Source organism: Cyrtonyx montezumae, unplaced genomic scaffold (assembly GCF_038088225.1).
Source record: "Cyrtonyx montezumae isolate F1298 unplaced genomic scaffold, pur_monq_1.0 scaffold_26, whole genome shotgun sequence".
Taxonomy (NCBI): domain Eukaryota; kingdom Metazoa; phylum Chordata; class Aves; order Galliformes; family Odontophoridae; genus Cyrtonyx; species Cyrtonyx montezumae.
The window spans coordinates 4,323,620-4,346,196 of NW_027072003.1; the positions used below are offsets into that span (position 1 = coordinate 4,323,620).

The 22,577-nt window shown below is 57.9% G+C and overlaps 1 protein-coding gene across 1 annotated transcript in view; it reads left to right on the forward strand.

The window, feature by feature from the left end:
* Nucleotides 1-7,316: 7,316 nt before the first annotated feature.
* Nucleotides 7,317-22,577, forward strand: part of PLEKHA6 (pleckstrin homology domain containing A6) — a 40,070-nt gene continuing 24,809 nt past the window's right edge. The window contains exons 1-2 of the mRNA XM_065740462.1: nt 7,317-7,373; nt 7,679-7,736. The gene's annotated coding sequence lies outside the window, so the exon portion shown is untranslated. The remainder of the gene's footprint in view (nt 7,374-7,678; nt 7,737-22,577) is intronic.

Sequence of the window (22,577 nt, forward strand, 5' to 3'; positions counted from 1 at the left end):
CAGCTCTGGTGGCTGTGTGACCCTGAGCACTCACGGACATCTTCCAACCAGGAATTGGCAGCTGCGTGTGCTGTTTTGGAATGGGGAGAAAAGTGGGATATTAACACTTTTCCCTACTTTAATATTCAGCTGTGTGTGTCCATGTTGATATCCAGGCAAAACCTTTTGAGTATCCTTGAGGCTGAGGGTGGTATCGTTGCATTCCCCTTAAGTAATGCTTGAGAGAGAAATCCATTCCAAAAAAATGCCTTGTCTGCCATGTGTCTAGAAGTGGTGGCTATTAAGTTGGAATTTTGCACTTTGAAAAAGCAAAACATATTTTGAAGGAAATATTTATGAGGTTCAGAACCTCGTTCTTGCAGTTTTGATTTAAAGTTTGTGTTAGCATGTGCTGGGTTTTGTGTTGTTGTTTTTTTTTTTTGTGGTCCTTTATTTTTTGCTGAAGTCTCCAGTTTTGTAAGCTGGTAATGTTGGCTTCACTGTGCAAAGCAGGGAGTGTTCTCCTTCCTTTTAAGGCCCCAGTCTTGCACGTAACTGATGGATTGCGTGACACTTCGATGTCTCAGTATTTCAGTGTGTCACACTGAGGGATTCAGGGGAGCTCTGGTGCACTGCACACCCTTTGGGTTGTCTTTATTTAAGTAATACCTTTACCCAGTCCTGCTCCAAAGGGTGTTGTCTGCTTGTGAACCTAACCTCGTTGCTTTCAGGGCAGTGTGTGGCCTCGTTGTGATCACTAACTGAAGCTTCAGTACATAGCAAAGCTGCAGCTGATGCTCTGAGTTTAGGGAGCTGAGCTGAGGGAGCTGCACTGTGGTTCTTCAGCTCATCTTGGAACACCTTCACCGTGAGCAGTTCTGCTTGTTGAAGACAGATTGAAGTGGAGCTGCCTTCATATTAGTTTTACCTGGTCCCTGCAAGGAGAATCACCTTCAGCTTCTGGAAATGTGGAGCTAGGGATGCTGAGTTCTTTACCAAAAGCAGTATTAATACCTCTGAGTGTCTGCACTGTTGTTCACCTGGTATCCAAACAACATTCCACGTCTGGGAACCAACTCCTGAGGTCCTCACTGGAAGGAAAACCCTCATTTGTGCTCCTAACTTCACGTTTCGCTGCTGTTGCAGTGCAAATGAAGCAGCAGCACAGTTTGGATTTGCTTTTGGAGCTGAAAAGTGCTATATTTCAATTGGCCAGGCTGCGAGGTGGTGCAGTGGAAGAAGTGCCAACCTTTAAATGTAATGAATTCCTATCACTTTGCAAAAAGTGGGGTGAGTAAATGCTTTGCTTCTTGGCTTGTTCCTCAGACGTAGTGCTGTTGTTGGAAGGGAGAAAGCTGTGTGCACTTCAGGTTTGGCATCTCTAATGGATTCCAGTTTGAATCCAAAAGGAAGTTATGGAGAGAAGAGCTTCATGAAGCACTGACTTTTCTGCTTATTTTGCCCTACTTCTGGCTTTAAGTGTCTCACATTTCAGAGCTCCTGGGGCTCAATCTTTTTGAGTATCCTCTTTGGGTTTAAGAATTGCATTGCTTTGCTGCGGGATAGAAGTTAACGTTGAAGGAGTGCAGAGGGTCAGCTGAAATCCAGCAGAGCTGTCACAAAAATACAGGCAGAGCTCCTTCACCTTTTGGATTGGTTCACTAATTTGGATCCCCTTGGCACCAAGAAATCCTTCTCCTCCCCTTCAAACCGTGGCCTTGGATGGATGTGTTGGAGTGACAGCACGTGGCCGTGTGGTGGCTGATAAATCCAAGTGCTGTTGCCTGCTCTTGCTAAAACACACAGCATTGATTTTTCCACTGCATTCGTTTGCTCTGGGATGGCTTGCTGTGCTCCGACCAACACACCTGGTGTGCTGCTGTTTGCAGGGAGCTCCAGGATGATGGGAATGAGCAGCTGCTCCTTGCAGAGCCCTGGGAAGGGCTGCAGCTGGGAAGGAGCACGTGGTGCCCAAACTGCATTTCCAAACTGCTGCTTCCAGCAGCACTTCTGAGGTCGTTTGTTTCAACACACAGCACTCAGTCCTAAAGCTGATGGTTCTCAGCTGCTTGGTGAGTCCTTTCCCTCCTCTCAAACCTCGTGCTTCCAAAGTGTCCAATGTTAGGTGACAGGAAGTCAGCAAACACTAAATCCACGAGCAAGCTGCTCTCTTTTGTCACCATTTTCCCTATAACATACCTTAAAATGATCCTGCAGGACATGTACAGGTGTGTGTGGGTTAAGTGAGACGTGAAAAAGAAACGATACTTGTCGAACTTTAAATCAAAACTGTAATTATCAGATTTTATTTTTGTATAATTTAGAGGAAGTCGGGAGCCCTTCCACGTTGGCTTTATACAGATTTTAATTGATTTGTGTCGAGTTTGTTGGGTTTTTATAAATCTAAAGCTCTATTTCTGTACATAAAACTATTCAGAACTAATCTGTAAATTGTAATAAAGATCTTTGCAGGATAAGGCTGAGTTGTGCTGCTTTGGGTGTTCTTTTCCAGTAAGGGCTCCTTTCTGTGCTGGGATAGATCACACAGGGTTGGAGGGGATGTCCAGAGATCATTGAGTCTGACCCCACACAGTGCTGAGAAGAGTCTGGCCTCGTCCCTTTGCCTCCTGCTCCTTATGGATGTGGATCAGATCCCCTTCGAGTCTTCTTTACTCAAGGCTGAACAGCCACAGCTCTCTCAGCCTCTCCTCGTAAGGGAAATACATCCTTTCACATCCTATTATCATCTCTGTGCCCTCCACTGGGCTCTTTCCAGCAGATCCCTGTCTGTTTTGAACCAGGGAGCCCCGAACTGGACACAGTACTCCAGGTGAGGCCTCACCAGGGCAGATAGAGGGGGAGGATCCCCTCCCTCGACCTGCTGGCCACGCTCTTAATGCAGCCCAGGATCCCATTGTCCCTCTTGGCCACCAGGGCGCACTGCTCATGGCCAACCTGTCATCCCCCAGCTCCCTCTCCAGCAGCTCATCCCCAACCTGTACTGCTGCATGTGGTTATTCCTCCCCAGGTGCAAAACCTCATCGGGTTGCTCTCTGCCCAGGTCTCTGGATGGCAGCACAGCCATTCCTCCAGCTTTGTATCAACAGCAAACTTGCTGAGCATGGACTCCATCCCCTGATCGAGGTCACTGGTGACGTTGATGAGGACTGCACCCAGCACTGACCCCTCACCTGAGGTGGTGTTGTCAGTGGGAGTGACTCAGGGCACCAAGCAGCTGAGCTCTCTAATTAGAGCCAGATCACCCCTACATTTTGCAGTGTAGAACTGGCCTTTAATTCTGCAGATTATTTCTTCACGTAGTAACAGCGTAAGAAGAGGACAGCAGTGTCTGTCCCATCTTATAGCACTGGCAAGTTTCACCCTGAGCTTGCAGCTCTTCCAGGCCCCTCTGGAACCAAACTTATTCTGTAAGAGCACTGAGCTGCACCAGGAAGAGCATTTCAAACTGCCCAGAGTGCTCGAAAGCAGGGAGCAAACCTTTGTGACTCCTGTGAGCTGCAGCAGCTTTTTGAAGCCATGCTCAGCTGTTCTGCTGGCTCCAAAATCTGCTGTAAGAAATGAACATTGTCATTTCTTTTTATTCAGAGCAGTGGCTTAAAGGAATACGGTTAGTGTGCTAACTGGGAGCTTCTCCCTATCTGGCAGCACATCGAGATACCATCTGGAGCAGAGAAACCCTGCTGGGATTTCTTTATTCCATCAGCACCAAAGCCTGCAGTCGGAGTTCAGGTGATGATTTATCTGCGTTGGAGTCAAATTGTTCCGTGGCTCCATCTTCTCCCGGGGACTTCAGAACTTGTTTGTCAGCAAAGCACGTGGGGAGTAAACGAGCTGCTATTTTTGTAGCCACTGCTGACTGCATCCACTGAAGTGCTGCTTGCAAATGAGCCCGGCTGCAGAGCTGCTTTGGTCCCACAAAAAAACGGGTTTCTCCGTGCAGGAGGAGGCAGTGGCAATTGCAGGAGGGGTGAGAGTCACACGGGGACTGCAGATCCAGAGAGAGCTGCACTGCACCTCAGATGTAATCCCAAGGTCCCACTCAGTGCAGCAGAGGTGGCAGCAAAGTGCTTTCTGAAAGGCGTCCATTAGTCTTGAGGGTATGGAGTATTAGAGCCCATTAGCAGCAGGCATCTATCTGCCCCGACTGCTACTGCTGCAGATACAGGGGTTGGCAATAAAAACACATGCTGCCCTTGTAGCAGCTGCACCAGCACATCGTGCACGCATCGCTCCCATCTCCTGTTTTCAGAGCTTTATTCAACAACAGACATCTTCCCCATTCTTCTTTCAATCAGCAGCAAAGCCAAACAAACCCAACCCAACCAAACCTGGCTCAGTGCTGAGCTGTGCTGCCTCCCAGCTCTGCAGCCCCGTGCTGGCAGCTGGACTTGAAGCTTCAAACCTTCACCTGAGTGCTCTGAACACGGCAAAGGCCATTTCCTCAGCGTCCTCTGGAGGAGCAGACCTCACAGTGATGCTTGGGATCAGCCACAGCCCCACAAAAATGAAAAAGAGAAAGCAGAGACTGACCTGAGAGCTAAGGTTCAGTGTAGGAACAAGGGCTGGCACGGAGCATAGGTGCACAGCAAGGCCAGGAGCTGCTGGGGGGGGGGGGGGGGGGGAGGGGGAAAACAGAGCCCTTCTGCACCTGGATTTCAACAGAGCAGCAGCCTCAGGTGCTCCCAGTTGTTATGGGGCTCGGGAGCTGCTGGGTGCTCAGCAGCAGCGGATGAGCATCGCGCGTAGACTCCACCCTCCCTCCCTTTAAATCCCCTTACGAACTTTTTTTTTTTTCCCCTAATACGAGAAAAGAAAAAATAAAAATAAAACAAGCCCACGAATGGGAGAGGGGATAACAGCGGGAGGGAGAGGAGGGGGATGCGCAGCAACGAGGGGAGGAGCGGAGGAGCCGTTCCCCGGGAGGTGGTGCCAGAGCCGCGCGGATGCAGAGCCACGGGCGGTGGGATGTCCTCGGGATGCTCCCGTGCTCGCCATCCCTAAAGGGATGCTAAGGGTGCGAAAGGGAGACACAGAGAGCGAGAGTTGTTCCGAGGAAGCCCTCGAAGTGCTCCTGCCCGTCCCTAAGCTGAGCGGGAATGAGCGAGGTGCTTTGAAAAGGATTTGAAACCGAAAGGAAAAAACGAGCCCTGCTGGTATTTCCCCTTTGAATTTCCATTGGCTTCAGCTATAGAGAAACAAGAGAGGAGGGAGGGGGAAATCTCATGTGGAAAGCAATAAAAGCTGCTTTATTTACCTGGCAGAACAGAGTTCAGCATTCTTGGCCTCCAACAGCTCTGCCTCCCTTACCCCAGCCTGGAGCAGCTCCACTGCTTCTGCTGCTGGCATCTGATTCCCTGCAGGATTGCCACAGATGACCTCAAAATGAATGAGGTGATCCCAGTGTTACCCAAAGCCAGGGAAAGGTGTCCAACCCCGGGGCTTGGAGAGAAGGAAGGAAATCTTTTAGGATCATCTGAGCTTATCCCACACAGACTCTGATCCCTCATTCCCCTGGGGAAGATGTAAGGGTGATGATGCTGCAGTAATCAGAGAGGTTTCACCCTGGGCTGCACGCAGCACCACGGCTGTGTGCCATGGGACAGTGCTGCTCGGGAGGTTTTGGTGTCACAGCTGTAAAAATGGTTTCAAAATAAGGGAAGAAAAAACCCAGCAGGTGCTGGCTTTGTGAACTCCTCATCCTGAGAGCTGAGATGGGGACATCTCTGCATACACTCGAGGTGGCATTGGCTCCAGGTCACCAAAGTGTTTGTGCTGAGTGCTGATCCGGGCTGAGCTGTGACTCAGGTTGGAGGTGGCTCTGAGTAAACGAAACTGTGGTGAGCAGAGCTGGGCTGGGCGGGCAGGGAAGGAGCTGTGCATTTGGGGTGACCTCGTTGTCCCCAGTGCCTCCCCGAGAGCTGACGTTGGGCTGAGCCAAGGAGAGCACGAAGGGGAGGGATTTCCCAGCTGTGTTTTGGCTGCTGTGGGTTCCCACCTTCCCGACGCTGGGATGCGTCGTGGCACTCGGCGTGTGTGGGTTTGTGGCAGGGCTGTGATGTTGGATGGGGATGCAGTAAGGGCAGAAATGCTTGTGTGACCCAGACAAGAGCTGTAGGAGCATCCTTCAGGTGACCTGGTGCCCCTCATCCCATCAGAGAAGCACGGTGATGTGAGCATTGCTCAGCAGAGCGTCCCCTTCGTCCTGCTTTGGGACCAGCTCCTGCATTCACCTCTGCACCCCCTCCCCCCAGACCAGCTTCTTTCTCCCTGTGCCATGAGAAACTCCCCAAAGGTGCCTCAGAGACACGAGGCCGATTGCTTCCCTCTCAGCCACCCAGCCCGGCTGCCTCCCAGACCCCACCTTTCCCCTTGAAAGACGTTTAATTGATGGCTAAGAGCGAGCAGAGAGAAAATCCCCATCGGGCAGCTCCGGGACTGCAGCAGATAGTCATCAGGGTGCCCTACATACTGCCTCTGCTTGGCTGCGAGATCAGACGGGGAGAAGAATTTGACATTGTTTCAAATGAACAGGAGAGGGAAGGAACATCATTACTCAGCCCAGAGTTAATTGACGGTAATTACACTGAGTAGGCAGTGGAGGAAGCAGCGATGGGCTTAGCCCCACAGAGTCACTCGGAGCCGTGCCCTCTGAACCCTGCAGCCTGGCTCTGGGAGGGTTAAGTTGATGGGTTTGGTTTTTCCTTTTTCTTTTTTTTTTTCCCTCCCTCCTTGGTTATTCGCAGCAGCAAACACAGCCCGGGTGGAAGGTCTGAGCCAAGCAAGTGTTTGCTCGGGGTGGGGGCAGGAGTTCTGCACTTCCCAAGCTGTGTGAGGAGCAGAAATTCGGGGCTGCTCGGTGCTGGCCCCATGGCCGATGACATCGACTGGCTGGACCTGCCGGGCAGGTGGACCTACGGGGTCTGCGGGGACGGACGCATCTTCTTCATCAAGTAGGGTCTCACCATGGGGCTGGGGATGGGGCATGGGGTCCTGGGGGAGTCTGGCTGCTGGGTTGGTGCATGGCTCGGGGGCTACAGGGGGTGGAGGCTCAGTCTGGGGTGAGAGCAAGAGAAAGCAACCCTCCCTGCTGCTTTCCTATTGCATGTGGTCCACGCTCCTCGCTCCCCATGTCTCCCTTCCCGGGGCTTTGTCCCAGGTGCTTCCTGATGGATGCTGCTCTTCTCTTACCCGAAAATCTGCTCCGTTCCTTTCCTTTGGCTGCAAAAGTTATCCCTATCACCAAAGAGAGTGTGGGGATGCCCGCAGTGCTCACTGTCTGCTCCTTGCCTTTCACAGCGACGAGACCAAATCCACAAGCTGGGTGCATCCTGGCACAGGTTACTCCATCCAGAGCGGGCACTTCTCCTGTGCTGGTAAGGAGTGGGCCCTGCTCCCCATGTGTGCTCCTTTGGGACAGCTGGAGACGTGTGATGAAATGCTCCAGAAATGCATTGGAGATGCTGAGAAGCTGCTTTGCAGCTCCAGGGCTTGGGGGGCTTTGAATGATGTGTGAAGCGTTGCTGCATCCTTCAGGGAATGCACAAGTGATCTGTGGGGTGGGTTTGTTGCTGGGGTGATGAGGAGGGGACCAAGTTTGCCCCTCTGGTGCAATGCCCAAAGCAGTGATGAGGGCAGGAATGAGGAAGGATGACCCCAACTTCTGCTGCATTGCTTCCAGGGCTGCCCCGAGGCTGGGAGGTGGACACCACGCTGCACGGGGGCTTCTACTTCATCAAGTAAGTGATGAGGGTTGGGGGGAGCAGCTCTGCCCTCTGCTCTGGTGCTGTTTGCAGCCTCAGCAGATGCTGCACCCTGTGCCTGCCTTTTCCCAGGGCGCTTTTATGGGGTTTGGCCCCATCCTTTGGGATGCTGCTGCCTTCTCATGCGGTTCAATGCCAGGATGTGTGGCCTGGGAGGCTTCAGAGCACATTACTTGCTGAAGTTTGGGGCTGGGCTCCCTGTTGTGTGCCGAAGCGTGACATAGAAGGTGGGCAGGGGGTTCTTGTGGCTCAACCTATGCTGCTGAAGATGCAGTTGTGACAGTGCTGTGGGTACCAGCAGCCGAAGGACAGCAGAGCTCTGTCCGGTGCAAGCCCTTGCTTTCCTGACCCTGGCAAGGACATGGGCAGTGCCTGCTCTCCTGCATTCCTGCACATGAAGGTTTCCTCCCTGCGTGCTGCGAGCAGCTCCCTTTGTGCTCCCCTCACCACAAAAGCCACCGAGGGCACCCAGCAGAGGCAGCAGGACCTGCTCCGTGCCCGCCCCGCACTGCAGGCAGCTCCTGCACCAACTTCCCATTCCGGATGCAAATGGCCCCAGGGGTCCCCACGGTGCGTGGGCAGCCCCCCTGCCCACGCCTGACCCTGCTGCTGCCCCTGGGGAGGGGTCCCTGGAGCCACTTTGCATGGGGAGCTCAGTTCAGGGCTGGTGCTCTCACTGGGGGCAAGCACAATGGGATCATAGCTCCATTGGGATAGGGGTGACTGTGCTGTCTGTGCACACTGGGGCTGTCTCACCTCCCAGAGCCTCATGCAGAGCTCCAGGTGAGGTGAGGGCATCTCGGATGGGATCTCTGAGCCTTATCAGCCTCACACAGAGGCTTTGCCGTGTGCTCAGCCCACGCTAAAGCCTGAGGGAGCAAAGATCCCGAGGCGAGCTAAGGGCTGCAGCGACTCACCGCGATGATCGGGCTGATCCACGGAGCAGAGTCAGTGTCCTTGAGTCAGCCCAGCTCCGTGTGGAGCAACGTAACGCCTCCGGGAGCGGGGCTGGATGGGTGAGAGCAGCGCGGCTGAACCTCCCTTTCAGGTTTGAGTGTCTGCAACGCTGCTTCTGCACCAGAGATCGCCCTCCCCACCGCTACCGTCGTGCTCCCATTTCCCCCTGCACCGCAGCAGAACAGGGAGAGGGCTGTGGCTGCGGGCAGGGGGATGCTCCCCCCACGAGGTGGCACTGGGGCTGGCACAGCCATGCATGCCCTGCACATCAGCCTGGCTGTAGGGACGGGGTTTCTTGTGCAGGAGCATTGCTGGATGCCATCCCTCCTGCACCAGCCTTGGGGGGGAGAGGGGGGGGGGGTGAAGTGGCAGCATCCAGCCCCTGCCCCGCTGAGTGCAGCTACAAAGGGCTCTTTTCCACCCCGTTCCTGCCTCCGTTTTGCTGCCTGGTTGGTGTCAGGAGAAGGAAAGGCCTCGCTGTGTGTGTGCCTTGGGGCTGAGACGTGATTGGGACCGACGTGACAGCGCCGTGTGGCTTTTGTCCTTTGGTAGGGGGGTAGGGAACAATTGACTCCCCCAGTCTGGGTGGAGCTGCTGTGCCCTTCCTGCTGGGGGGGGGGGGGTGCCCTAAGAGCCCCCACTGCTCACATTCATGGGCTGTTTCACACCTCTCAGGGCTCCTGTGGGTGACAGGAGGGTTGGGGGGGTGCTTGGGGGCAGCAACTGGGAGAGGGGTCCCTGAGCAGTGCAGGGAGGGGAAGGAGGATCTCACCCGTGGGCTGCAGGGGACGGAGGGGGAGATGCAGAATGCAAAGCCTAAAGTGAAAGCCACCCCCCTGCAGCCCCTAATACCTAGCAGCTAAGGGAGTGATTATAGGATCAAGGGCAGCCATAGTGTTTTCCCTCCTGGAGAGCCCCATCCCTCCCCACACCAGCCCACATGGTGGGGGGGGAGTGGGGGGTCCCTGGGGGGTCCGGGCTGGGTGCAGGCAGGGTCCTGACTGCAGTGCCTGGTGGCTGTGGCTGACAGAAGTAGGGCAGTGCCATAGATTGGGGCACGGTGCCATGGCTGTAGGGCTGGAGTTTGTTGCTCTGCAGCTCAGGAATTGCTGTGATGCCGGGGGGGGGGGGGGGGGGGGGGGTGAACTGTCCTGGCTATCTTCCACTGCTGGCATGCAGGGTTAGGGCTCGTGGTCCCGGCAGGTGGGGCACGGTCACCCCCCAGCAGCTGGGATGCACCCCCCCACCTTGCTGCACGATGCTTTCCACTCCCCACGAATGCAGAGATACTGGGGGCACACAGCGGGGTCCCCCCCTTCCCGCAGCAACGTGGGGAGCTCCGGGCTCCTCGGAACAGTGCCGGAGCCATTGGAGGGGGAAGGGGGGAGCACAGTGCGGCGGGGAGGGGGTGGTGGCTCTGTATCCCCCCCCCCCCCCGCCGCTCGGTGCCAGCCCGGCATCACGTGCCGCTCGCGGCCCCCGAGCATGCCCAGCTCCCGCTCCAGCTCGGGCTCGGGCTGCGGCTCCGGCTCGGGCTGGGGCTGCCCCGGGAGGATGCTGAGCCCCTGAGCATCGGGGGGGGGGCCGACCGCTGCCCGCCCCGCACGGTGAGTGCCCCTCAGGGCTGCCCCCTTTTCTCCTCTTCCCCACCGGATTTGCGGGGGGGGTGGGGGGGGGCGGACGTGAAGCGGCGGAGCATCCCCTCATCGGGATCAGTGCTATGGGGGCTGCAGGGGATGGGGGGTCTTTTCTTGGGGTACCTGTGTTCCAGCCAAGGGGGGACTCAGGACCCATGGGGTACCCTAAGCGTGCCCCATGGTGCTGCAGGGTGGCACCTTCTGGCTGTCCCTGGGGATCCCCTTCCTGCAGTGACGTCGGTGAGACGTGCCCCCCCTCCCCCAAGCTGTCCCCGCGGTGTGTTTGTGTGCTGAGTGATCTCTTGTGTCCCCAACCCCCCCCCCCCCAGCTTGGCCCCAGTGCCGTGGCTGTAGGAGAGATCTGTGCTTTATGTGGGGGGAGAAGAAGTTTTATCTCTATATTTCATGGTTGGAATGGGGGGGCTCAGGTTGTAGGGTTCCCCCCAGATCTGTGTGCTTCCACGGCTGTGCCAGGATGGGCTACGAGCAATGCAGCCCAGGATGTTGTCTGGCACTTCCCCGGGCTCCATCTCACTGCCCACTTGTTAGCAGCACTGAGCCCCCCCACCCCGGGGGTGCGTGTCAGCAGTGAGGTGCTGCATTTTCTCACCCCCCCGCCGGAGCACTGAGGTGTCTGGCAGAGCTGGAGACGCTCTCTGAGCAGTCAATTGCAGCTTTGTGACGCTGCTGCTATATCTGAAGGCACACGCTCTGCTCCGTCATATGATGGTGCGTGCTAAATTAACCACGAGCCTATAAACCCGTGCAGAAGAGCTCAGACTGACAGCCCCGTGGCAGTGGGGAGGGGGCACGTGGCCGCCCCTGGGGTGTACAGGGGAGCGGGCAGCTCTGCTGGGGGCCCTGCACCGAGGGGACCAAGGTGGCATTTGCTGGGGATGCTGTTCCTCTCAGGCAGATGAGGCTGTTGGTAGGCAGTGCATGCTGCTCTGCAGCTGAGAATTAGCAGCACCCGTCGCTTTCTCCCGCTGCATCCTGCTGTACATCCCATCCCATCTCACCGTGCATCCCTCTCTGCATTGCCAGGCAGAACCTGAGCACTCTGCTCTCCAGGAGGGATTGCTCCCAGCCTGCTCTGATCCACACCAATCCTTCTTGATTCCTCTCCTCTGCCGGGGAAGAACCGGTGCAAGGTTCTGGCGGAGCATGCAAGCAGCTCTGCACGGCTTTGGGCAGCCAGACCTCGCTGGGAACCGTGTTTTCCTGCTGAGTTCCCATAGAAACCGGCGGGAGCAGCAGCAGCATGGCTCACAGGGCTGAGGGAGAGGAGGGACGGGCAGGCGAGGGTGGAAGAGCGAGCTGCATGCCTGGCACTGCAGGAGGAAGCTGCTGCACCCCCCTGGTTGCTCCCTGCTGCAGGAGGATGCGTCGGCATCACCCCGTCTGCAATGCTCGTGTGTCTGCGTGTGTCCATGTGCACCCGTGCACGCTGCCGGCTGCCCCCGTGCTCTGCAGCCAGGCCTGGCACTGCCTGAATGCTGCAAACATCACCCAGATGGGCAGAGCAGGGCTTAATCCCCTGCCAGGCTGCCGAGCTCGGCTTAACCCTTTGCAGCCAGGTAGGGGCTCGGGGTTTTTCCCTTCTCCATCTGTGCCCACAGGAATCAGCTGGGCTGGGATTTAGCCTGCCTGTCGCTGCTCGCTGGAGGGGAAAGCACGGCTCCTCCGCCTGCCTTCCTCCCTCTCTTCTCTCTCTCTCTCTCAGGCATTTGTAGCAGCATCCCCCCTTCTGTTTTCCATAGCTTGAAACACGATAATCCGCAGCAGGCAGAAAGAGCGCAGCGAGGAATGTGCTGTCTCCTCCTCAGCCTTGTTTTCCCCCAGGATCTGCCAGCTCTGTGGCTGCAGGGGGACTCCCATCCCTGCAGTGCTGCCCCATCCCAGCAGTACATGGGGGTATTCAGTGCCCCAACCCCTCCCCAAACCCAGATCTGTGTGATGGGTGCAGCTGGACGTTGCAATGTGCCGGTGTGGGGTTGGCTGTGCTGGGGCTCAGGTTGTGCAGGAAGGTTGTTGTTGGCTTTTTTGTTGTTGTTGTTGATGGTTTGGGGTTTTTTTCTCCCTGGATTTTCGGTGCAGTTTTGCTTTTGGTTCAGCTTTCACTCCGTGCAAAGCAGTGAGAGCAGCTGCTGGGTGAGTCAGGGTTGGGCGATGGCAGCGGCCGGCGGTGGCCTTAATCTGTGAATTTACCAAAGCTCTTTAATAAAGATTCAAAGTCACCAACTTCTCAATTAAGGGATGAGACAGCGCTTGATCCACGTTTCTGGGTCAGCTGGAGAAAGGCCGTGTCGGCCCTGGCTGGTGGCTTCCCTTTGATGTTTCAGAAGGAGACATCCTTTGCATAAGGACCGTGCTGTGATGCGGCAGCAGAGCCGTGCTCTTCCCTCACCCCCCAGAGCCCCGAGACCCGGGGGAAACCTCTCCCTCACCGGCAGGGACGGTGCCATCACCCTGAGGGTGACACTGCTCTGCTCTGGGGCTGGGTGGGCTGCGTCCTGCCGGAGCCCCCCAGCGACTCCGGGATGCTCATAACCCTCTGTTTACTCAAACAGCAGCCTCTCGCATGGGTGTTAATTGCAGGAGCTGGCAAAGCACTAATTAGGGGATAATGAGACGGCTTTTGTGTGTGCCGGGCGTCCCGTCGACAGGCAAACTCCTCGCTCCCTGTCCGGGTGATCCTTATGGGTCCCTTCCAGCTCGGGATGTTCTGTGATCCTATGGTGATTCTGCCAACCCCACTCCGTGTTAGGATTCCCCACTCGGGGTCCCACCCGCTCGTCTTCCCCCCCCCCCCCCCACACACACACTGAGCTCTGGGCGCCCCATCCCAGCAGAGCGGGGCAACTTGGGGTTTCCTTCACACCCCCCATAGCTCCGGCCCCCCAAAACAGCCGTGCGATGCCTCTCTGTGAAGGGTTCCCCTCACTGCAGCAGAGCAGCTGTGCCCTGAGCTCCTGTGCTATTAATCAAACGGCCGCCGGAGCCTCCACAGCTCAGCCCTTTGTTCTCAGAGCAGGGCTCGAGCCGTCCCCTCTGTCCCCCTCCTCCCACTGTCCCCATCTCCTGGTGGCAAGGGACACGGGATCGGGGCTGGGTGGTGTAGAGCATCCCCTGCACCCCAGCATCCTCACACCCTGCACAGCTCTGGCACCCATCTCCCGCCGAGCAGCAGAGGCTGCTGTTCCTCTCCTGCTGCCTGCAGTTGCCGGGGACTCACAGCAGCTCTCTCCTCCTCGCTTTCCTTACGTAAGCAGCAGCAGCTCCGACAGCTCCGCACCGCCGGGGCCTGGAGCCTCACACCCCAGGTAAGGGTCAACCCCACACTGTATCTAGAATAGGTGAAGGGGGTGCTGCCGTGCTCAGCCTTGAGGGTCCCACACCGCGGTTGAGCGGGGAGGAACACACCACGCTCGGATACATCTCCATCCAGGCTGGCAGAACAGCCAGGACCAGTCTGGCAGCACTGGGAGCACTGGGCTCCCCATCCAGCTCGGCTGGTTCTCACCCAGCCCTGTGCTCCCCGTTCCTGGGGCACTGCTTGGGCAATGCAGTGGGTGCCATGCTCAGCACCTTCCTGGGTGCTGTGCCCCCGGGGGACGGTGCTCGGCGCCGGGTGAGGACGGGGTGTGTGCAGCTGTGGCACTGTGCCTCGCACGCAGTCATGCTGGGACTCAGCATCCCAAGGGCTGAACGTCCCCACCGAGCTGCAATTTGCACCCGTGCTCAGAGCTGGGCACACAGAGGGCTCCTGGGGGGCGGGGAGGGGAGGGGGCTGGGCTCTGTGTGGTGGGTGCTGAGCTGTTGTGCCGTGCTGTGATCGGGAAGGGGAAGGCTAATTGTGGTTTTGAATGAGCTGGTGCAAAGGGTTCACCTGGCACAGGTGGTGTGGGCGAGGGTCCTCAGGCTCATCCTGTCCTCTCTGTGCACACCGTGATCCCCTCTCCTCTCTGTGCCCGCAGGAGGAGGGCCCAAAGGATGAGAGATTCCCATCCTTCAAACCCATGGGTGACGTGGAGGTTTGGGTTTGAGCACCCCGTGAGTGCAGGATGGGGTTGGGCAGCGAAGCAGCACCCGTCCTCATCGAGGACCTTTGGAAGCATTCATTCCACAGGGTCGGGGCGGACATCCCCTGGACACAGAGGGAAGGGGGCAACGCAAAGACAGCAGCCCCCCCCGTCCCCCCTGGGTGCTGGCAGGGCTCAGCTCTGCCCGTGCTGCTGAGCAGGGCACGGTGGTTCCCCAGAGCCATCCGCTCGTTGCGCCGAAACTAATTTTCAAGCCTTTATTCTTATGGAGAATTTGAAAACGCGAATAGAACCCTCAGGGCCCGGGAAGAGAATCAGGGGGATGGAAATCTGCGAGTTTCACTTGTGGTTAATTGTTTTAATTGCAGAGCATTGGGCTGTGGGGCAGAGCTCCGACCCTCAGTGCTGCGCTGCTCTTTTGCGACGCGTCCCCCGTTCCGAGCGTGGGATTTCTTTTCCTCCTCCTTTTCTTTTCCAAGCGTGTTTGGTGAATGTGCAAACGCAGTGACCTTTGGTGGGGGCCGCCTGCAGCCCCGGAGCAGCCCCAGGCTGCTCTCCAGCCTGTCAAGGAGATGAGGGATTCGAGAGCTACGTGCGAACTCCGCAGCCCCTGGGCTCCAACTCTCAGCTGCGATCTCGGTGATGAGTTCCCGGAGGGGAGAGCAGAGCCCTTTCCTCATCTCTCGCTGCGTGTCGGGAGATGCGGGGCTCTTTGCTCAGCCATCAGCACTGCTGCTTCGTGCCTTGTCCCTCTCGTCTTCCCTGCCGGCTGCGAGCTGCTCTTGGGGTGACCTTGTCCCTGCTGCCATCGTTGCTGGAGGAGCGGGTGCTGATGCTTCCATTGGGGTGGGCAACCAGGGTTGGAGCCAGAGAGTCCGACTCCTTCACGGGACCACCAGCCCCGCACGCTGCCCCATCTCCCAGTGTCCTCGGGCACGAGATACGGCCATGATCTCCTATGGGTCGCAGACAGATCTGTGTGAGCCCTCTGGAGATAAGGGCCGTGCCAGCGAGGAGCCAGCAGGAATGTGATTTATGCGGGTAAAGTTCACCTGCTCTCAGGGGCCGTCCCCACTGATGGAGGGTTTGGGGTGGCCGAGGGCAGCGCAGACCTCCCTGTGTCTGTCCCTGGTTTAAATCCATGGGATGAGGCTCTTGGGGCTGCTGGGGGTGCTCATGAGGTTTCAGCATCCTGCTGAGGTGGGGATGTGCTCCAAACAAAGCTCCTGTGCAAAAGCTGAGATCTCTGAGGATGCAGAGAGAGAGGGGACAGCTGCTGTGTGCTGTGCTGGTGCCAAGTAGGGAAACTGAGGCACATCCCCCCAGTGGGGAACCGGGAGCCCTCTCTCTGCTGTACCCTGCCCTGAGGTTTCCTGGTGTGTGTGTGTGTGTGCATGCACACGCTTGCAGGATTCAGGTAACCAGCAGTCCCATTTCCTGATCAGGGTTTGGGTGTTACCATAGGATAATTATTCTATAATTGCTCTGTAATGAGGTAGCAATCCTGCGGTGGGGCTGCAATTAGGGCTTCCCCCCACTGGGCCGTGCCCTGAGCCCCCGCCTCCTCCGCAGGGTCCTTGCAGGTGGGTGCCCCTCACCCCCGTGCCAGGATGGGGATACCCAGGCTGGGATGTGCTGAAGGAGGGCAATCCTCTGCACACATCCTCCTCTCCCACCTAGTAGCCCTGGGGGCACTGGAGGGGGCTGGGGTCTGCCTGTGTGTTCCCACAGTGCCAGCACAGTGCTGGCACACGGCCCTGGCACTGACCTGTACTGCTTTTCACTCCCTCCTGGCACTGTCTCTGCTGCCTCCGAGGCCTTGTGGGGATTTCCTCTGACTCGCCCTCTCTTGCCCCTGCTGGCACAGCTGCTCCATTCCTGCTCGGGGCATCCCATCCCACCCCACCCCTAAGCCCCCTTAGTGCTGACAGACACCAGCTCAGGATCCATCCCACAGGAACACTGTGGCCAAGGGGACAGCGTGCATGCTCCCCAAGGGTCGGGCTGGCTCTGGCCAACACTGTGCCCTCTTTCCTCCCATGCTGCAGGGCTGTTCCCTTCAGTCCCTTCCTAAATCCGGATGCTGCTCAGTGCCAGGGATAGTGGAGCTCCCACATCCGGCGCTGGTATTTATAGCCTGGCATGATGCTCGGAAGCAGGCATGGAGGGGGGTTGTCTTGGTGTTATTTCTCCCCAAATCCTCCTACTTTCAAAGCCAGGCTGGCTCTGCTGGAGATAGAGGCATGCAGCGGGGCTGCCCCATGTCACCCCATGAGGGATGCTCACACCTGGGGACCCCGGATGGGATTTTAGCAGCAAGGAGGAGAAGCAGCCGAGGTGGGGTCAGCAGAAGTCTGCGTGCCCTGCTCTCACCCTTTGGGTTTGTTTTCCTCAGCAGCATCTCTCCTTTCAGCTCGGCTGAGCAGCAATGATTAGCAATTCCTGCTTTCATTGCAAACCCAATGCATGCCTCATCCCTTCCCCCCCCCACACCACCACCATTCCCCACTGTGGGGATCTGCTCCACATCTCCTGATGCAAACCGTTTCGGTGCTTGGTTCACGTGCCTTTTGTTACTTGGTTCTTTCTCCTCCTCATCCCAGAATCAAATAGGTTCTCTAATTTGGAAACAAGGAGCAGCTGTCGGAGTGTGAACGTAATGAATCTTTTAAAGCTCATCAGCGTGAGAGGTGGCATCACGCTGCAGGGGACAGAGAGAGTCTCCCATGGGGGTGGGCAAGGGGTGCCCATGGTGAGGGGTCAATGGGGGCCCTGTAGGACAATGTGTGCCATGAAGAGTGGGGCTCAGCCCCACTTTTTTGAGATCATGGGCCTGGAAGGGGTTGGGATGAGCCCCAGCACTGAGGCAGTATTTGGGGTGTGAATGCTGAGATCTTGGAGAGACCCCCTCAGCCTTGGGGGGGACGGTGAAGTGGGACAGCAGCTGCCCCATGCTGAGGACTGGAGGAAGGGCTGCTGATAGTGAAGAGGCTGCTTGGAACCTTATCTTATCCCTCATGTGCCGGGCTTATCAGCAGACATGCTGGTGCTAGAGATAAGGAGGACCTTGGGTTCAGGCTGGGGCTGGCGGGGAGACTGATGCTCCGTGTGCTGGCACTGGGTGGGCAGTGGGGATGCACAGACACGGGGGGCTGCACGCCCCCTCCCCCCCATGGTTGAGTACTGGGGAGCAGTCCCCCCAAGGCTGGAGCATGGAGCAGCCCCTCCAGCTGCGCTCCCACCTCCAGGGAGGATTAGGGTCATGGGAATGGTGTGTCAGGTTCGACCCCATCGCTTCTTCTCTGTAAGCAAAAGAAAATAAGAAGTAAAAAAGCCTTTCAGACAGCCCAAAGTCCTGCAGGGTGGTGGCTGTGGGGAGGAAATCCCTGCTCGAGGGAGGATTGCACCCAGCACAATCCCGTTGCTGCAAAGGCAAATTTGCTCTTCCGAAGGAGCATCACAAGATCCTGGGGTCAGACCCACAGGGATGGACGGGTCACGGGGCTCTGTACGCTGCCAGCACTTCCATGGGGGCAACTGGGGGTGGGGGAGGGACGTCCCTGGGAGGGACGGCAGAGGGTGCTGGGAGCTGTGCACGGAGCAGGGCTCGGCACGTCTCCCTGCAGACAGGTGGAGCGATGGGAGAGGAGGAGGAGGCAGGTGCTGGGCTTCGTCAACAGGCTGTGATTGTTTGTGCCGCAGCAGCTCCCACGGATGCTTGTGCAAGCGGGGCGGGGAGCTGTCACACCTGGGACAGAGGATCTTCAGGTGGATCCAGCCCTGGGAGCTCGAGGAGTGCAGGAAAACCCTGAGCTGTGCCTGTGCTCCATGCTGTCCCAGCTCTGGGATGCCACGGAGTGAAGGGTCCGCATGCATGTAGCCACAGAGAGCCTCTCTATGCCAAGGATCAGCAGTCGTGGAGCTCCCATTCCCCGAGGGCAGTGCCCCAGCCCTGTGTTCCCTGAGCAGGGGGTACTGCTCCTGCTCTCCCCGCAGGCAGCTGCAGGATGAAGCAAGCAGCCGAGCGTGCAGCCCGGCCCCGCCGATGGTATGTGGCTGCCCCGGTTCTGGGCTTCAGGTGAGCCTGGAGAACTGGGAAAAACAAGGCAGGGTTTTTGTCTTCTCAAATGTTTCCTCCCACTGCAGGAAGCACAGCCACGGTGGCACTGGTACAGAGATGCCCCACGGTGGCACTGGCACGCTCTGGTTGTTGGGAGATGGAGAGCAGAGGGGCTCTGCTGTGGGAATGGCAATAGGCACGGAGCCCAGGAGTGAACCTTTTGGCACCGTGGTGGTCGTGACCCTATCATGCACCCATCGCTGCTGGGTGAGGGATGCAAATGTGCTCGTGACCACGGGCACCTGCTTGGCTGACCCTGGGTGCTGCTCAACCCCTCCATCCGACAGCGTGAGGTTCAAACGTGCACCGTTTGCTTTTCCCACACTGCTGCTCTTTGCACCCCCGTGGTACTCAACCAGTGCCCACCGCGGGGTCACAACCCCTTTACCAAGAAATACAGAGCTGGGGGAAGGAAAGCCCACCTGCAACACACCATACCCCAGCTCCAGGCTGTGCTTGGAGCCCAAACCAGTGTGCTTAAGGCTGGCACTGGTGGTGGGGGTCTCCACGGCACGGCTGTGCCCGGCTGAGTGCTGGCGTGGCCACGAGCGGGCGGGAGTGGCGTGCGAGCTGGGGGTGTGTGTGTGTGTGAGTGTGAGTGCCTGTTTATATAGCACGGAGCCAACCTGCAGTCTCAGATTTCAGACCTTGCTTATCAGCCCCCGGCAGCGCTCGCTCGGACGTGGCAGCTCTCGGCAGCGGCTGCTCCCACCCCCCCCCCACTTCGCTGCAGGGTGAGCAGGTTGTGCCTGGGTCTGGGGGGTGTGTGGAGCTGGGAGTGGAGGGTGGGCACCTGGAGGAAAGGGTTTGGGATAGTGGAGGGGCAGCAGCAAGCTGGGCTTTGCTGGATGTTGGCTGCAGAGCTGCTCGTGCAGCGCTGAGAGTTTTGGAGCTGGCCCCGGTGGGCATGGATAGGGTGAGGATTTGAAGGAATGCCTGTCCCCATTTTGCTGGCCAATGCAGCAGGCAGTCAAGGCTCTGTGCCCATGAGTGCAGCACAGTGCCTGCGTGCACCCTGCCAGGGGTTAAACACCTTGCAGGGAGCTCAGAGGAGCCTGTGGGAGCACTGATAGGGCTGGGAGCAGGGCAGGGGCACCGCAGAGTGCTGGGCTTGCAGAAGGATGCAGGTTGGGGTCCTGCAGGCTGTGCCCATGCTCTGTGCCATAGTCTGACTCTGAACCCACGGAGAGCCCCAACCCTGCTGGCTGGGAAATAATGCAGTGAGCTGCTTCAAGCTGCCTGTGTAGCTGGAAACAGCACGGGGCTGCATGCTCCTGGCACCAGCCCCATCCCTCCTGCAGTTTCCACAGGCTGGCAGGGCTGCCCCTGACTCCTGCATCCCCTCCCTGGGGTGTGCATGGATGCTTTGCTCTGGGACCAGTACTGTTTTTCCGTGTCTGTGGTCGGCATTCAGTTGTGTGTGGCAGCAGACCTGTTGCCAGGGCAGTGGTGGCACCTTGTGTGTTGGAGCCGGTGACCGAGCCGTCCCCACGTCTCTCCTCTTATCTCCTACACCTCCAAGATAAGGCAGGGAGCACCCACGTGCACGGTGTGTCTGTGGTTCCAGATGGATGTGCAAAGCTGGATGTCACCTCTGCTGTCCCTGCATTGAGCCTGCCCTGTCCTGCTGAGCAGGAATAGCACACGGGGAGGGAGAATAGGCCCGTGAGTCCAAGGCATGGCTTGCTTCCTTCCATTCAGTGGTTTCTTGAGGAGTTAAGATGGGTGATCGCACCTCCAGGTGCAACTCCTCGATTCCTAGGGACTTCCTGACATCCTGGCCCAGAAATTTCAGCCAAACGTGGCTGAATCTTCATGCATGATCCTACAGTTCTGAGTGGACAGCTGAACACGAGCCGAGACTTGGCACTGGATGGATGATTATGATCTTCTGTACCTGCCCATGGAGCAGCAGGAAATCCAGCTCTGACACGAACCCATCCAGAGCTGCTGGGCTGCCCCAGCGCCTGCTGAAGGCAAGCACCCACGTGGACCTGCCTGTCTCTGCCCTCCAGAAACTCAGCACCAGCCTCTGGCTCTTCCCAGTGCCGCCTTCCTGGAGCAAACCAGTTCTTTATAGAGGGCAATAACCAGCTTTGCTCATCTCCACTGGGACAAAGAGGAAACCTGATGCAATTCCCCAGCCCCTGCTGCTGAGAGCCTCCTGTGGGGGATGCTGCAGGCAGGTGCAGTGGCAAAGGGATGCACACAGGCTCCAGCACCAGCTCAGCAGCTCCTGCCCCACCTGCGTCCCTCCCCAGGCACGGCTGTAGGCACCGAGGTCCCATCAGGGTGTCACCCCATGCCCAGGGCTGGGAGCAGCACTGCAGCCTCTGCAAGATGAGGATGGATTCAGGGCTGAGCTGCAGACAGAGCCCGGAGCACTGCATCTCCCTGCCTCACTTGGAGCTGGATTTATTTACTGGATGCTGGGGGAGAAGGGGGAACTGGCAACAGGCTCGCTTGCAAATGGGATTTCTGGGAAGTGGAAAGCTGGCTTGCTTTCAGCCTGGATCTGTCCTGATTTCCAATTGGAAACATCCCACGGTGACTAAACTTCATTCAGGGGAAGATCTCATTCTGCACAACGCGCCCGTGCGGAGGTGGCAGCGGGAAGGTGACGAGCAAAGGGCCATTTGTGGCAGAGAGGCACTGCTCAGCCTTACACTGAGTTTACCCTGACCCAGGGAGCTCTGATCCACGGGGGTGCAGAGCATTGCAGCTCTCTTTCCTTTCCCAAAGCAAATTTCTCGCTTTTCTCCCAGCAAATCCCTTGCTTTTCCCCCTGCAGCTGTCCCTGGGACCTCGCTGCCAGCTGAGAGCACTGCTGAGGACACGGCCTCGGTGATTCACCACGAAGCCGTGCCAGGGCCCTGCGACACGGGGCGTGATGGGCTGGAGGCAACCATAAACCCAGGGCACGGCCGTCCCATGGCTGCTGAGCCGGTCCCGGTGGTGATGGCTGGGCTGAACCCCGGGCACTTTAATGGCTTGTGGAGGAGGCTGATGGCTGGGTGTGCAGCGAGCCCGGCCCTATCTCCTGCAGGATGCACCGCAGCGGTGCCGCCCCTGGTTGCCGATAGGAACCGGTCAGAGCTGTGCCAGGAGCTGCTCTGAGGATGGATGGGGGACGGGGAGGCAACACCTTTTGCCCCAGGTCCTGGTCCCACCCCGGGGGTCCTGACAGCTATGCTGGGGAGCAGAGCCCCTCTGTGCTTGGTTTATGGAGCACTGGGATTTGCTCCGAGCGCTCCGAAACACTGATGTGTGTCTGCCCCAAGCACTGCTCTGTGCAGCCCCTCTGAGCACAGCAGTGCTGATGTCCCCCACCTGCCCATGATGGCACTGCCTCTATGAAGACAGCCACCACGGCAGTGAGCTCATCCAGCCCGGCCCATCCCTCTGCCTGGGCTCCGTGTGTTTGGTTTGGTCTGAAATGTGTTTGCTTACAAACAAAGCTCTGGCTGTGGGGAACCTTTGGTTCCTGCTCTGTTTGTACATGGAGGCTGTGGCATGGATGTGTGCACAGGCAGTGCCGTGCTGGGGGCTGCTGGTGACAGGGTGACAGGGCCAGGGCATGCAGCACGTTGCTGTCACACTGGAGGTGCTACTCCTGTATGCTGGGGAGCACTTGTGGCTGCTCCTCCATTGCACACCCGTGCCATGCTTGCAAGCTGCTCCCAGGGCTGTGTGCAGGACTGTGGGTGCCTGCAGGGACCGAGAGCCCCATTCACCCTGCACAGATCAGAGCTACTGCTCCCACCGTCCTTGGGAGCTGCCTGGCACCACGCACTTGCACAACTAAGACGCGTGTGCGCTCTTGCATCACAGCACAGTTGCAAGCTGTTCCAAGCCTGCAAAGGCACGGGATCAGATCTAAATCCAGCAAGTTTTCCCACTGCCACCATCACATCCGTGCAGAGGTGCAGAAAGCACAACACTGCACGAGGAAGGCAGGCCCTTGGGGTGGCAGTGCCAGGGTGAGGATGTAGCAGCTTTGCTGCAGCACAGGGACCGTGGACCATGACACAGGAGCCTCTTTGCAGAGGTCTGAGCTAGC